The following is a 15,403-nucleotide window of genomic DNA, read 5'->3' on the forward strand; positions in this document are numbered from 1 at the left end:
TGCATTAGCTTGTGTCAGTAAATGCAAATCAAAGTTAAAAGCCCTGAAGCATCGGCCAAAAGAGGAAGTGAATTTCTCTGCTCACCATCCATTAAACGGTCATAAAATAATCAAAATTGCAACAAATTACCCAACAGACGACGTTAACCCGATGTGGCCCCTCAGGATGCATCAGCAAGATGTGAAAAGTTAAATTATACCAGAAAATATGCTTGTATTTTTATCAGTTCATTCATGATTTAACAAGCCCATGAATAAATTTGGGTAGATATGTTTTAATTAATCTAAAACCATTTTAAAAAGCATGTCGTATTTGCTCATTTTCTTCTGAAACAAGTCATGAATACCAGAATCTTTGTTTTTCCTTCACTGAAAGCTTTAGCCAAGCGTTTTATTGTTTTTTAGGAGATTGCTCCTAAAGTTATTCTTAGAAAACAGAGAAATCAGGAAGACGACGTAAGCAGCAGAATCATAATGCGGCTCTTATGCTGATTCTAATAAGTGAATGGACTCAGAAGACTGACCCAAGGTCTTTTAAAAACAGCATTAAATAAAAAGCAAAACAAGACATGATTTGCATCCTTTGCTGCCTTTCCAAGCAATATAGGAAGGAGATCAGCAGATATATTAGGCAGGATTAGATCCCAATATATTTTAAATGCAGACAGTGAGGAGGTACGCTTCGGTGAAAAACAACTAAATAGCAGCGAAACTGATCTTCTGTCAAAACAATATAAATAAAGTATATGAATCTGGTCATTTGGGCCTTTTTTCTGACTCCGTAACTTATTAGCAGCAGAACCTGAATCCATATTCTAGCTGTGTGTTAACACAGAGCCTCAGGGAGGGAACTTGAGGATGCTCAGTGTTTGTGAATTATAGATGTAGTTTGAGTCAGACACACACACGCACAGTAAATGTGTCAAATAGAAAAAGAAAAATGAAAAGGTGGTTGGATCAATGAAAACGAGCCGAATAAGAAGCACATCTCATTTGGGAGATTCTTTTATTTTCTTCCTTTTAATCCTCTTACTCTTATTCCAAAAACCCGAACATAAAAGCATCTCGTCCCATGCATGTTTATTCAGTGACCTCATGAGGGAAATCTTAAAAAAAAAAAAAAAAAACAACAGAAGAACGAGTTATTAGAAAAGACCCTCAATGCTAGGTCAGACTTCATAAAGTTGAACCATTTCTCACTGGGATAGAGAGCCGTGGAAGATTTTCTTTTGACAAAGTAAACAGATCTTTTTCACCTCTCAGTAATTACCCAAATCCCAGAAGTACTTTTACAAATGACTAAGCAATAAATTATGCTGCAGGTGGCTAAAAGAAAACATCCTTATTTTTATAATGTTGTTGTTAGATAAGTTAGTTAGCAAGACTAAACTCAATGGTTAAAAAATGTGTTAAAATACAGGGGGGGATTTACCGTGAAAAATGTTGATTTATGGTCTCGACAGCAAAAGCAAAGCAAAACTGACAGTATTACCAGAAATGCTATTTTCTCCACTATTTATTCCACAACAGCATCGATAAATATCAATTTCAAAATATGATAAATGCAGTTGTATAAATCACATTTTAAGAAGAAGCATATTTGAAATGGAAATGTTTTTTCTAGAGCAGCACTCATTTGTTGTGCTATGAATGCTTCTCCATGCAGTAATAAATGTTTTTTTAAGATAATTTTACCATTTTCACAATAGCACCATAAAATGTTGCGATAAAATTCTCAGCTCGCATCTTTCACCCTTATTAAGAAACAAAGACAAGTTTCATTTTTAAGGCAACATTGACAGAATGAAATTTTGACTCTACTACAAATTAAATGTCATGCCAACAAACTGTCTTTTCTAAAGAAAAGTAAGAAGATTAAAAAGAAATTAAAAAAAAACCCTGCTAGCCAACCAAACCGAATGGTTAAAATGAAGGTCAGGTGAATGGATGAGAATCGCATCAGAAGTTGACAGGGGATTACCCAGGACCTGCACTTAAGTGTGCCTCGCTCCCTCTGCAGTCAGCCTGCAGGCTTGGATCGATTCCTGGAGAGAAGCAAAGATGAGGCCGAGATGGGGAAGCCATCCTGCCAGCCTCTACATCCTGCTCTCCATCAATACGTTGTGTCATCTGTCAAGGCCTCGCGTCTGCTCTCACTCTGCTTTGGCTGCGTTAGTCATTCAGATGCTGCAGTTATGGCTCATAACCTGATTTTAAGACCAACTTCCTCAACTGAGAGCATGGCGGATGAAGAGAAAGCGCTCAGGTTTCAGCATTCTTCCATATAATAAAAATAAATAATAATAATCACTGGTATAAGGAATCTCTAATCAACAAAAATTTACATTACAGAGAATTTATCTTCATAGCTTTCTGCACACTTTAACACTACAAACTATTATTGCAAAGAGAAGTTTATTTAAATGAGACATTAAACCCTATTAGATCCAGTCTTTTATAAAAATGTAAAGATAATTGAGACAAAGGTATAAAAATTACTCCAGCGTTTTAAAAATCCATACATTTACACCTGATGTACCAAAATTAAATGAAATAAATAAAATGGGATGTAGGAACAAGTATTCTTTAATGTGATATTAGGTGCTATAAAAGCCACTAAAAGTGCAGAGTAGACAGAAAATATACATTAAATAAAATATATTACAAAGGTAAATTTAATTTACTTAATACTTGATTCCGATTGGCATACTTTTAAAAAACGATTTTAAAAAATTTCACTGGAGATTACATTTCAGTGAAAGTTTAAAGTTAAGTTTAGTTAAACTGAGATATTTACAATCTAATTTCCTTGTTTCAATAATGAAATTAAACAGAAATGTAATCTGACTAATGAAAACAGGTGAGAATGAATGTAACTTATTGAATGAATTTATAAAATCTGTCTTTCTAAAAGGTTAACTCAAGGTTTTTTTTCTCCATATTTTATGGTATTAAACGTCTGCATTAAATCTAAGAAGGTTTTTAAAGTTCAACATGTTCTGACAGAGGAAAACAGCCCCAGATGCAGCAGGACAAGAGCTGAGAGATGCAGTTGTTCACCTTCTCTGACCCAACATGTTCTTCCGCATCTCTCAGCTGCAGGAATTGTCACCTTTGGTTTCACAGCTGTCATTTCTAAAATCTGAGCCCATTAAATGTTTAGAGGTGCCTCACTTTGGATTCAGAGCTGAAATGTGGCTCTGCAAATATAACCCGGCTGGGAAAAGTTAGATTCTCGTCTCTAAGGAACCTGCATTAAGACAAAATCAAAAAGAAGCAGAGTGACTGCAAATTAAAGAAAATACACTTTAAAACAAGTGTGGCTTTTATAGCTCTAGATAACCCTGGTGGAAGGTTGTGTGCATAATAATGTGCAAAACAAGGCTAACATTTAAAAATATATATGCAACTTTCAGAAAAATATCAACTTTAAAGCAAGGTATTTAATACATGCAGACAAGAATCTAAGAATGTCTTATTATAACAGCTTTGTAGTCATGAAAACTTATTTAACAAGTAAAAGATCCTTTGAGATTAATACAATCTGACGTTGAAGGCCTTTTCAAAGTCCAGGTCAAAAGAGGGTCTGTGTGTATCTGCACAAAAGGCATCTGTTTTATCTAAACTGCTACAGAACTGCAACGCTTTGTGATTATGGAAAAGAAAAAGTCGGGATAAGCTGGTCTACACATCTTTCACATAAAAACACAAAGTTTCCACTTTTCTCCTGGACCTGGAAAATCTTAGGCTCTAAATCTATATCAGATTTAGACACAAAAGACAGAAAATGGCATAACAGACTGGAGATGTTTAGTAGGTTCAACCTGCTAGGCCTAGATTGAACCTCCTTGTTCTTTCTCAGCATGTCTACAGGTACATAATTAAGACAAATCTAAAAGTGTTTTATTGCTGACATCTTAACTATACAGCTAAGCATTATGCAGCAGAGCTCCATCAAAAATATAAATATATGATCTTAAGACAGTGAAAACTGACCCAAAGAAACAAAATAAGGCATTCCTTTGCATTAAACAATTTAAAAGTTGATAAAATCTTACATTAGATTGAATTAGTGCTCAATGAGCATCAAAAACAAAACTTTAAAAAAAGGACATGTAAAATATCCACTATTAATGCAATAACACCATTAATATTACTGAAGAGCAGATGCCCTCCTATGTTTACATCTGCAGATGAGAGCAAAAAAATTAATTGGCAATTAGTAGTTTTAACACTTACTAATTGGTATCATTTAATAAAACATAGTATGACCTCAACAGCTTGTAAACAACTTGAGGAGCTTTGAATTTTTTATCTATGGAAAAGTAAAAAAGTTTCTTAGTTCTGATTTTCAAGGTGTTTCAAAAGGCGATAATTTTTCCCTTTTTTTTTTTAGTTTTCAGGGAATCAATTTAAAAAAGTCTGCAGTTGCCTCTTGAAAGCTGAGATGAGAACTTTAACCTTGCACAGAAAAGCACTTTAAAATGCATTTGACAAGCCGGCAGAAACGAAGCCGCATGTAAGGCACTTGTTACTGGGAGCAGTTCGGGTTTCTGTGTGTGACCCAAGGAGACGCTGAAGGCTGGAAACAGAAACCTCCCATTATGGCTTCTAACATCGCCACTTTTACAAACAAACCGGGATGATTTTTGTGTTTTGCACTTCTAAATTTACCATTGGCTTCAATCAGCCTGGTTACAGAGGTAATGATAACACCTAGGACCTTCAGAATAAAGGGAACTGAAAGAAAGTTTGATCCATTCAAGTCTTATTTTTAGATTTAGAGATGAGGCAGCAAATTTCCTGCAGTAGAAACAAACCGTGTTTTCTAAGTACCAGGTCAAGTATCTAATTGTTTATTCACTGCTAAACTGGGCAGAACTGTTCTTGTGCGACTTCAATCCAGCTAAAAATAAAATAGAGTGTACCTTACTTTAAGATAAAAAATGCAAAACAAAGCAGTTTTCAGTGCTGCACTTTATACACAGTCCTTAAGAATGTATCTTACAGCAGGCTGCACAGAGCAACCAATGTCCAACCCCCAAAACTGCACATTTAATTGAAAATTGGGTTGTAGCTCAATGATTGTAGATAATGTTTGATATGAGACTCACCAATCCAAGAAGGTATAATTTTAGCAAGCAGAAAACAACTCAAGTAAAATATGAAACAAAGTCTAACAGGTTGTGTTGGGCTAAGTTTTTCAAAGTTCAGAATTTAAGAAAAGAAGAAAGCATTTTGTTCTTGTTTTTTACCGAGGAAACATTCACACCATTAGCATGTTGATTTACATTACTGCAAAGTTACAGTTTGTTTACCTTCATCTTTCCAGGAAAGAAATTCCTTAAGTTGATTAATTTCTTTTACATGGATGTCCTTACAAAGTAACCCTGTCAAAAATTATTAAATCAAATATGTGACATGAGAAAATCAGGAACAGAAATGGAGAAACGGATGAAAAAAAACACCACTTTTTGAGAAAATACTGATTTTACCTTTTAAGCAAAATATACTAGCTGAAGTCATGCAGAAATCACCCCATGATTTAAATACTTTTAAAATGTTAAACTGTGTCTAAATCTAAGTTTTCTGGGATGTGGGGGAAACTCACAGCTGATTAAAATATCAGGCTTTATTGGCTGTTCACACACTTTTGCTATTGGTTTCATCCAAAAAAAGATAAAAGTTTGAAAGTAGAAAATGACCAAAAACGGATTCTATATCACCCTAACCCACATTTATAATGGACCATTGGAAAAAAAGAAAAAGACCAGCCCAGATTTACTTATGGATCCTGGTCGTCACTTATGTCTGCTGTCAGGGTAAATGCTACAACAAAAATAATTTTTCTTCACACTATCTTGCAGCTGCAAACTTTCACCAGAGTATAACATGTGGATGGGTTCTGTAGCAGCAGGACATGAGAATAATTGGACCTCTTGAAGCCAACAGACATACATCCTTACTTCAACATCCACCAGAAAAATACAGTGGAAAACATGACAGAACCACTTATATGATCAGAGACATTCATAACTGCAAGAATACTTTTCAGTTTCTCATGTAGAGCAGTTTCAGAACTCTGTTCTCACTGGAAAACAGACTTGGGCTGTCCCCCGTAAAATAAAATCCTTATGTACGTTGGGCTTTTTTCAGGCAGGTAGAAAACATTGTTGCATCTATTTTTCGCTCATCCAGGGTCGGATCGGATCGGGGGGGGCGGGGGGGCAGCAGCCCAAGTAGAGAAGCACAAACTTTCCCCTAAGGCACGGTGTCAAACTCATTTTCCCTTTGGGCCAAATCAAGATCATGAATCTTGTCAAGAATCTTCTTAAAGAGCCAGTTGTGCCAGAATGTATTAATGAAACCAGTTAAACTGCTTAAAATATGAATAAATTCTTAAAATTAAATAATATTTAAAATCTTTTCAGTCACTCCAGGATTTCACAATTGTTTTTGTGATTTTTTTTGCAATAAAAAAGTGTTTGTTACTAATTTAGAAATATTTGAGTTTACGTATGTTGGAGATTATAACTTCATCTATTCAGTAGAAGTGATAAATGCTGCCACCTGCAGGTGGGAGTAAACCGCCACTCAGATCCAACGTTTTTCACAATTTTTGTGAAAAATCTGCAATAAACTCACAATTATGCATTATTGAGAAAACGTGCAGGGATTTGTTGATTTTGAGTGAATTTCCACAATAAACTGGAGAAAATAATTGATGCAATTTGGCAGTAGCCAATTAAAAACTGTTGAATTGATTGGTAACATAATATTTAAGTCACTGTCATCTTGACAGCTCCAATTATGTGTCCTTTTAGAGGGCCACATAAAAAGCTGTGGCGGGCCGGATTGGCCCCAGGGCCTTGAGTTTGACACTGGCCCAAACACAGTCCCTCTAACTGGTATTTAGGTACGTTTTAATTTCACTTGAGTTCAAGGTTCACCGACATGAAGACTCACAAGACAGAATCTCACAGCCTCATTAAAAAATGGATTTTAATTTAATGCTATACCATCACAGGATAGCTTAGAGACACAGAATGTAGTAGTCAACATTATGGACCAACATTATGATCACCATAGTTACCATGCAGCCGAATGCAAAACAAACTGATGTATTTAAACCTACAGAACCAGGATTAGCTTTAATATGATTTATTTAAAACCCTGAGCTGTTGTTTCAGGTCCTCACTGAAACCAAAATACAATTCAAAAAGAAGAAAATGTGGGGAAACATAACGTGGTATCAAGTTGCACAGCTTTAAAATAATATTTGAAGAGAAAGAATTAAGGATTATGCACCGAGAAAATGGCTTTCAACTGGAATTGGCCGTTTTTCAGCTTAATCAGGCCTGTCCGTTGACTCAAAGTCTCTTTCCAAAAAACAAACACACAACTCAAGGAGCGACCAGGTAGAGCCTACAGCACTGTGAAGCAGAGACGACTTGCAGAAAAAGATTCACTGTTGGCTGCTTTCAGTTCAGTGAGGTGTTAAAAAGTACAAATCAGATGATACACTTAAATGTAGGAAGCTGTTTAAAAAGGAAACTGTATTTTCTCCATTCCTCCCGCGGCCTGTCCATTAAAGACGAGATATCAGAAAGCCTCCACAGACAACAGGAGTTATGTTTTATCCTTTTGATTTTTCACTCCATTTCTCACAGCATATGCTAGATATAGAAACATTTAAAGCCTTTTAGAAATCCTCAAGTTAAAGTCAGGATCCACAGTCGCTACACAAAGAGACTGCTGTTTTGGTGATGGTGAGAGGGCTTTTTGCTGAATTATCATGAGAAACCCACTTCTAAATGTCACTTCTAATAATTTTGTCTTAAAATTATATTTTGTGTTACTGTGGCTGCTCTCTCAGACATTTCGTACAATGGACAAACTGATAGCTGCTCATGGTAGGAAGGTTTAAAAAAAGCATTTTGCATCCTAATCTCTGAAATTGGCCACAATATTTTTGATTGGTGCATCGACAGCTCTGGAAAAATTTAAGAAAGAGACCACTTAAAATGACACGCTTCTCTGATTTTACTTTTTATAGGCATGTGTTTGAGTAAATAAACATTGTTCTTTTATTCTATGAACTACTGACAGCATCTCTGAAATTCCAAGCAAAATTTTTTTATTTATTTGCAGAAAATAAATATCACAAAAATAAATAAGTTAAGCCACCTATAATAACAAGCGAGTGATTTTCAATTAGTTTTTCACTGTTGGTTCCCTAAAAACATAAAATTAATTCGCTATGATTCTAAGTATTACTGAATGCAATTACTTTACACCTGTTCAGTGATGCAGCCTATTAGATCATGGATACATTTTTTAGAGAGAAATATTTGTTTTGATGTACAATAACAGATTGACAGGGTTTGTACTTTGTCATTTTTGTCCTGAAAACAAATTAACATTTTGTGCTAACTCCATAAATCTTCAGTGTTCATCTCTGTTGGATTAATGCAAGCTGGATAAAAAGGTCAAAGATACTTGATTACATCTTTTGCCTAAAATTATCTGCAACACAGTTGGATTACACCAAAAGAAAAAAAACCTGCAGCCCGTGTGATTTAGCTGGTCTAATCAGGAATTCCACTGGAACAATTTTAATCATGTAGCCATTTATCTGCAACAGATCTCATTGTTAATTGCACTGGTCCTGCACATTGTCATGTAAAATGACCTCAACCAAGCCCATCATCACAGCTGCGCAGCCCGCACACGTTCCTTCATTTTCTGTTTCACATGGTTTCCCGTGCACAATTCAGGCCTTCAGCCCACCAGAGCTGAGTGTGATTGGATCAGACATCAGCACGCCTGCTTCTCACAGCACAGACACAGGCGAGCACAAAGAGGCACGATCCCCAGATCATCACACACACATATACACAAGATATCTGAATGTGCTGAAGTACAAATAGCACAACTGCACATTGGAGAAAAAAAACCTGGACTGTGAGGGTTTTTTTTTTTTTTTTTTTGCCATCTGGCATGACCCCTGGCATTTCAGATTTTAAAAATAAAAAATTCTACATTTCATCTGTACATCTTGACATCAGAAAGAATGAGCATCAAAGCACAGCAACGGAAAAAAAGCCACAGCGTTCAGAAATATGCCAGTGATCTAAAATCCCTGCTTCTCTAAATGTTTATTTTCATCACTTGAGCGTTATGAGTGCAGTCTATCTCTCCATCAGATCAATTTAAATCTATTTGCTCTTCTCTTCAGACACTGATGACTTTATCAGCCACTGTGTCTCTAATATTAGCCGATACTTGTGTCTGTAATCATTGCCAAACACATGACAGCTTCTAGCCTTACACTGTTTTTCATTTGGCTGCAAGTGGTTACCTGTGGTCTCTGTTCGGTGTCCAGGTATCTAGTGGTTAAATTCTGATCTGTTGTTCTGACTAACTCTTGCTGCTGCCTGGAAACTGGGCCACAATTAGTTCGCTCTGCTTTTCTCTGTTATTTTCTGCAACTGGCAACAGAAGTGCAGCTGTTTCTGTCTATGTGTCCTTATTTAGGCGTGAAGCTTGTTTTTGTTTGTAGTTTTGTCGCAAAGGAGGAAGTCTTCTTGCTTCTTGATGTTATTTTTCCTGACTTTGATGCTGCGTAACCCACAGGCCCCGTTTTCCTTTTTGTTGTTCTTCCAGAAAAGTTATAATTCCCACGTTACCTGTACAGGGCTGCAGAGCTCTATTCATACTAGAGTAGAGAGATCCTGGATAAACATAGCCTTACTCCTTTTTCAAATTTAAGTCAGTGGTTCAATTATTCAGAAATATCCTGCATGGACAAAGTGGATTCTTTGCCAATACTTAACCATGTTTCCTGTCGCAAGAATGCAGGCTTTCATCATGGGTATAAACAGAATTAATGTAAGTTTTTTAATTATCTGTTTGAGCTGCTTATTTTCCATGTTTTAGAAAACATCTTGGAGCACAACCTGCACTGATAATTCGTTAAATACGTCTTGTAGCATTACAGTTTGATCACAGTTTTTGTAGTTATTAAGCTTCTGGCATAATTTTGGCTGCTGCATATTTCAGACATTTTCTAGGCTGAATTGATGGAACTAACGTAAAGCCCAGTTTCTCAGCATTTAGATAGGGAAAGTTACCTCCTCAAGCTTAATGTTTACACATTTTAAAACCACTTTAGATGTTTGCCTGGAGTAATATTTCTGATTTAACGCTCAGTTTTGTCCAAATGGTAAACGTCTAGTAGTCCTTGGTTTACCTACAGACTAAAACCTGGAGGTAATTGTTTGTCATTTCATCCACTTTGTACTAAAAGCCAAAGGTTACCACATAGTTATGCTTGAATGACAAGAAGTCATATGTTTAATACAGAAACTGTGGCACCTAATTTCTGACTGGAAAAACTAGAAAATAATTTTAAAAAACACCAGAAATTCACTGGAAGGGTTAAAACATATCTGTGAGATTTCCTTTGGTGTGCAGATTTATTTGTTGTTTCACAGCAAACAACAGACTTGAGTAAAGTTTTCAAAGATCTAATGTAGCTGCATGGCCTGAAGAGCGAGAGGAAAAGTAAGACATGTTTTCAGACTCACTGCTGCATAAATACTTAGAGAACTGACAACTAGTGTAACACAACATTAGAAAAATGTGGAGATTCCCGTTTTCCCCTGAAGCATCAAATCTTCACATTATATCATATACTGTCAGATATTATGGGATTTAATTAATCAAAGTTATACAGAAGAATCGCTTACATTTAAATTAACCTCTTGAAATGAGTAATAAAGTAAAATTTAGCAAACTTTTTCAGTAGCATGCAGACATATAAAGAAACTAATCTAGAGTTTCCCGTCAAACACCAAAAATAGACATTTTTGCAACAAAAATATGTATAATTTGATGTCAACCTTTAAGTTGAAACACCACCCACAGTCTGTTTACAGTACATTTACAGTCACAGAAAACAACGTCATGCAGAAAAAGCATCAGATTCAGAGATTTTACCTTGAGAACACCGATTTGATTAAAGTATTAAAAATTTATGCTTTGAAAGGATCCTCCCACCCCCCCCAGCAACACCTCTATAAAGAAAATGGTTCAGTGATTGTACTGCAGCTTGCACCAAAACAGCTTGCCTCAGGCATCCTGCAGAAGGGAAGGTGCTAAAATGGCATTGTTACATAAAAGGTACGGGTGTATACTGCGCACCTCCCAGCCACAATTTAGCAGCATAATTAATTCCAGCTCAGATGAGCCGATTTTTATCTCTATGAACAGAAAATAAACAGCGGCAGGAAGGCGGATGAGTAGATGGTAAGAAATATCACAGAATATAAAGGAGCTGTGTGTGAGAACCAGCTGAGGCCCGAGAGAGGGATCAGTGGTGTGTTTGTCATCTCATTATTATCTTCCTGCCACCTTGGTGGATGTATAATTCACTGGTCAGCCTCGCCTTCCAACATATCCAGCCCTGCTGCTGCAGCTAATTGCCACATTGTGTGAATGTAATTCTTCCTCTGATCAGGCTTTCACTTTGATGAGTTTCAGCCAGCAGTGACACCGTCGATAACTATTTAGGGCACCAACTTCAGCTAAGTCAATCTGTGCAAATACGATTTGGGGTTTTGGCGTTAACACAGTGTCATATTTTGGCATTACTTTTGCAAGAACATGTCCTGTCGGTGTCTTGTCCGGAAAAACATTAAATCATGTTTGTTTATCTCCACCTACAAAGTAGTAGAGCATCCCGAGAGCTGATTATTTTCCTTTCCTATCTGTGTGGTTTTTTTTTTCATATATTGCCCAAACAGAACAGGCAGGAGGTGTTTATTTTTATTCTGCCACATTTTTTGTGTTCAACAGTGTAATTAGAGCCCAATGCCCACAGAAAGAGACAGCATGTCAGCAATTCATGCTTTTAAGTTCTTGTTTATGTTGCCTTCAACTCATACGATACTTTTAATAAATCTCAGAAAGTTTTATGAAACTGGAGATGAGGCTGAAAATGAGTTCACATGAATACTTTTATCACAAGTGTCCTAAACCAGAATTGATGGATTTTTTTATGATCAAAATGGTCTGTAGAAGGGCCAAAAAATATACTTTTAAAAACTCAAATTAGCAGAAATGTGTTTTTTATACTCAACAATAATAAGCATGAATGAATTTTAATTAATAAAGTAATTAGATTTTTTTTGTAGGAACGGGCTTGTAGATCCAAAACTTCAAATGGTTTTTCCAAAAATAAGGCATCCAGACTGATTATTAGTTTGGGCTCAATTTAAGACATGTGGAAAAAAATATTTGTCTGCTCTCAGCAGTAAAAACAGGATCAACCTCAGTCTTCATATGAAAACACTTTTTGTACTTAATTCAGCAGTTATAAAAGCAGATTTCAGTGCAAGCTGTACTTTACGTAGTCTTGGTCCTATTATCAAAATCAAAGGAAACCAGAAAGCTTGGAAAACATTTTTTTAAAGTAGATTTTAACATAAAAGTCAAGTCCTACCTTATTAAATTATTGTGGTTTGAAGGTGGGAGGGTCAAATAAAAACCATGCAAAGGGGCCACAAATGGCCACCCTTTGAACACCCTTGCTCTACAGGCGTACAGCTTCACTAATTCACTCAGTCCGATGGATCAAGGCGGATAAATGGGAATGTCTTTTGGCAGCAACGGTAACTAACTTTCCTCACTTTTTCACAAAATAGTTCCATCAAAGTCAGGAAGACAAGAGCCTCTGGCTCTTCATAAATAACCAAGCGCGTCTACCTTGTCCTGCACACACGAGTGTTCAAAGGTTGAGCCACACTCCAAGACACAAATGGGGGCTGCAGTAGATCTCAGCAGCTTGATGCAAACACGCAAGTCTTGCAAATAAAAGTACATAAAGTGTTTGTCTTCTTTCCTTGTGATGACCTAAACTGCTGTCAAGGTTCCCAACTACCAAAGAAATTTTGTTTAGGTGATCAACAGTGACTTGGGTTGGTCTTGGTGTTGCTGTCTTAAATATCTCGACCATTTTGTCACACAGATATTCTAATAAAAACATCGCACCAACTCAAATTGCTTTTAATACCTTTTTACAACCATTATGAATGAAATTTAAGACCTGTACAAAAGAAAATTGCATATTTTATATTGTAGTAGTGACAAGGTGCACAAAATGCACATAACATTGACAACAAAAGTGAGTCAGTGGCGAAGACGATCACCTTCCAGTCAACTGGCATGATGGACGCAATAAAAAAAAAAAAAGCTAGCCAGCTAGGATATATTAGCAGCTAGTTAGCGGTAGCCTAAATCAACTCAAATCAGAATGAAAGGGCCGAATGAAAACGTCCGAACGCAACTCAAACGTTTGTTTCCTGTGAGAAAAACAAACTACATAGCAAGTCATAACAAAATTTAAAACATGATTAAATTATGTAAGACCAAATTACACCAAAAAAAAAATGAATACAACACGATTAAAAGGCCTTATTTTAAGATACATGACTTTAAGATTTGATGACGCAAGGACAACCTGATTGAGAAGGATAGAAAAAGATGTCCAATTTCACGATTGTAGGTGAGAAAATTTTATAGTATATTTAAAAAAAAAAAAAAGGCAAAAAGATGCTCAGGATTTCTTTGGTAGATGATGTAATTGAACTCGGCAATCTGGATGTTTTTCAGTCCAATGCAGTGAATCCCACCTATTTGTGGTCGAGTATTCAGATTTTTTTGAAAAGCACATCTAAAATGCAACTTGACATGCTAATAGCTGGCTTTTGCAGAGCAGCCAATCCAGGAGAGCATTAATTTTCCTTGGCGCTAATTAACTGTACTCCCAAAAGCAGAGATGAGAACGTCTGTAGATGTTAGCTGCCAAGATAGTTTTCAGAAAACAGTTTTCTCTGGACTCTACTCCACATTAATCAAGCTTGTCCTCATTTATCCATCAAAACAAATGTCCCAAACTTACACCTCACTTCAACTAAACTTAAAACAAGTCCATCAGAGCGTATGCATTTCAATAAAATCCTGCAAGTAGCGTCAACAACTGAGCACTGATACAGAGAATAATGCCTTTATTTCACTTTTCAAACATTTATGTGAACAAATCTGCTCAAGTGAGGTTTCCACGAACCTTTTTACTCGTATCTGACATACAAATCACTAAATTAAGTGTCCTTCTGTCATTCAAGAGGCAGAAAAGATAAATAAATAATAATAAAACGTATCCAGACATTTTTATTGCTGTTAATGTGAGCGAGGCATTCATAGACATGCTCTTTGTGGCAGCTGAGTGGAAGCAGTTTAGCTCCTCTTCACTGCATGCTGTGATTAGAGGGGATATGACAACATCACAGGACGGAAGATGTGATTTTTTTTGGCACTAAACATTAATTGCCATCAAATTTACTTTGTCTGTATTTGTGTTTTTGGCACTTTCAAGGCAGATTTCCAAAAATAGGCCCTTGTTCGGCACTCAAGAGACCAGGGCAGAGTTATTAATCTTTAAAAGAGAGACAAGAGGGATAGCCTCTTTTTGGTAATAGGCCATCATCACTTGTCACAGAGGTTTTTACTTTAAGATTTCTTCTGGGACGGCAAGTTATTTTTGAGATCATATCACTGACCTACATCTGAAGTGCACACATCTTAGATTTTGACTTGTAGAACAAGTTTTGACTTGTAAGTTTTGAGTTTATGATTAAAATTGATGGAATACTGAATGCTGAGTATAAGTAACTAAGACAACAGTACAAATACCGGGTACAGAGTTTTCATCTCAAGAAAAAAGACACCAAAAAAAAAGTCACCCTCGAGTTGTTTTAGCTCCAACTAAATATATAAATGTGTATCTATTTAAAGTGTTAAATACTTTGAAAACAGCACAAACAAGCACAAAACCTTTTATAGACACTTCAAAACCTTCCAGCAAAACACATTTGCACATCCTGCATATGCAAAGTGCCAGTGGCATTCACAGGGAATCGCAAATTAGGCACCTGGTGAGTTTAAGCTAATATTTTCTCTCCCAACTCGGGTTCTTCATGTCTCCGGTTCGCAACACTTCTCATTACTTAGCCCCAACGTCAAAAGTCTGCCCCTTTAAGTTCAGCTACATTATCCAAATTAAGTAGGAATCCATTATTAACAAAGATCTGTTAAGCATTTTTTTTCCAAGATCAGCCTTTTCCTTTGGTGAAATTTCACAATTCAATGAGATTCACAGCAAAACACAACAAGTGGTTGTCCAGAAAAACGCTGATCTGACCCAGTTTTAAACACTGAAGAGATCATACCACATACAGAGAGAACAAAAGAAACTGCCTTTGGGAAACCTCTGATGTTTCCTGGCTGGCCTCAGACTCAACTGAGCAGAAATAAAACTAAAAACTCATGACAGTAGGAGAGT

The 15,403-nt window shown here is 36.3% G+C and overlaps 1 long non-coding RNA gene across 1 annotated transcript; it reads right to left on the reverse strand.

Moving 5' to 3' along the window:
- Nucleotides 1–2,941: 2,941 nt before the first annotated feature.
- On the reverse strand, nt 2,942–5,393 carry LOC106943175 (uncharacterized). The gene is made up of 2 exons (XR_001423839.1): nt 5,319–5,393; nt 2,942–3,250 (listed from the first exon to the last, which is right to left on the reverse strand). It is a non-coding gene; the product is annotated as an uncharacterized LOC106943175 (long non-coding RNA).
- Between the last annotated feature and the right edge of the window lie 10,010 nt (nt 5,394–15,403).

Source organism: Poecilia latipinna, unplaced genomic scaffold (genome assembly GCF_001443285.1).
Source record: "Poecilia latipinna isolate Pla-1442-1.1 unplaced genomic scaffold, P_latipinna-1.0 Scaffold4950, whole genome shotgun sequence".
Taxonomy (NCBI): domain Eukaryota; kingdom Metazoa; phylum Chordata; class Actinopteri; order Cyprinodontiformes; family Poeciliidae; genus Poecilia; species Poecilia latipinna.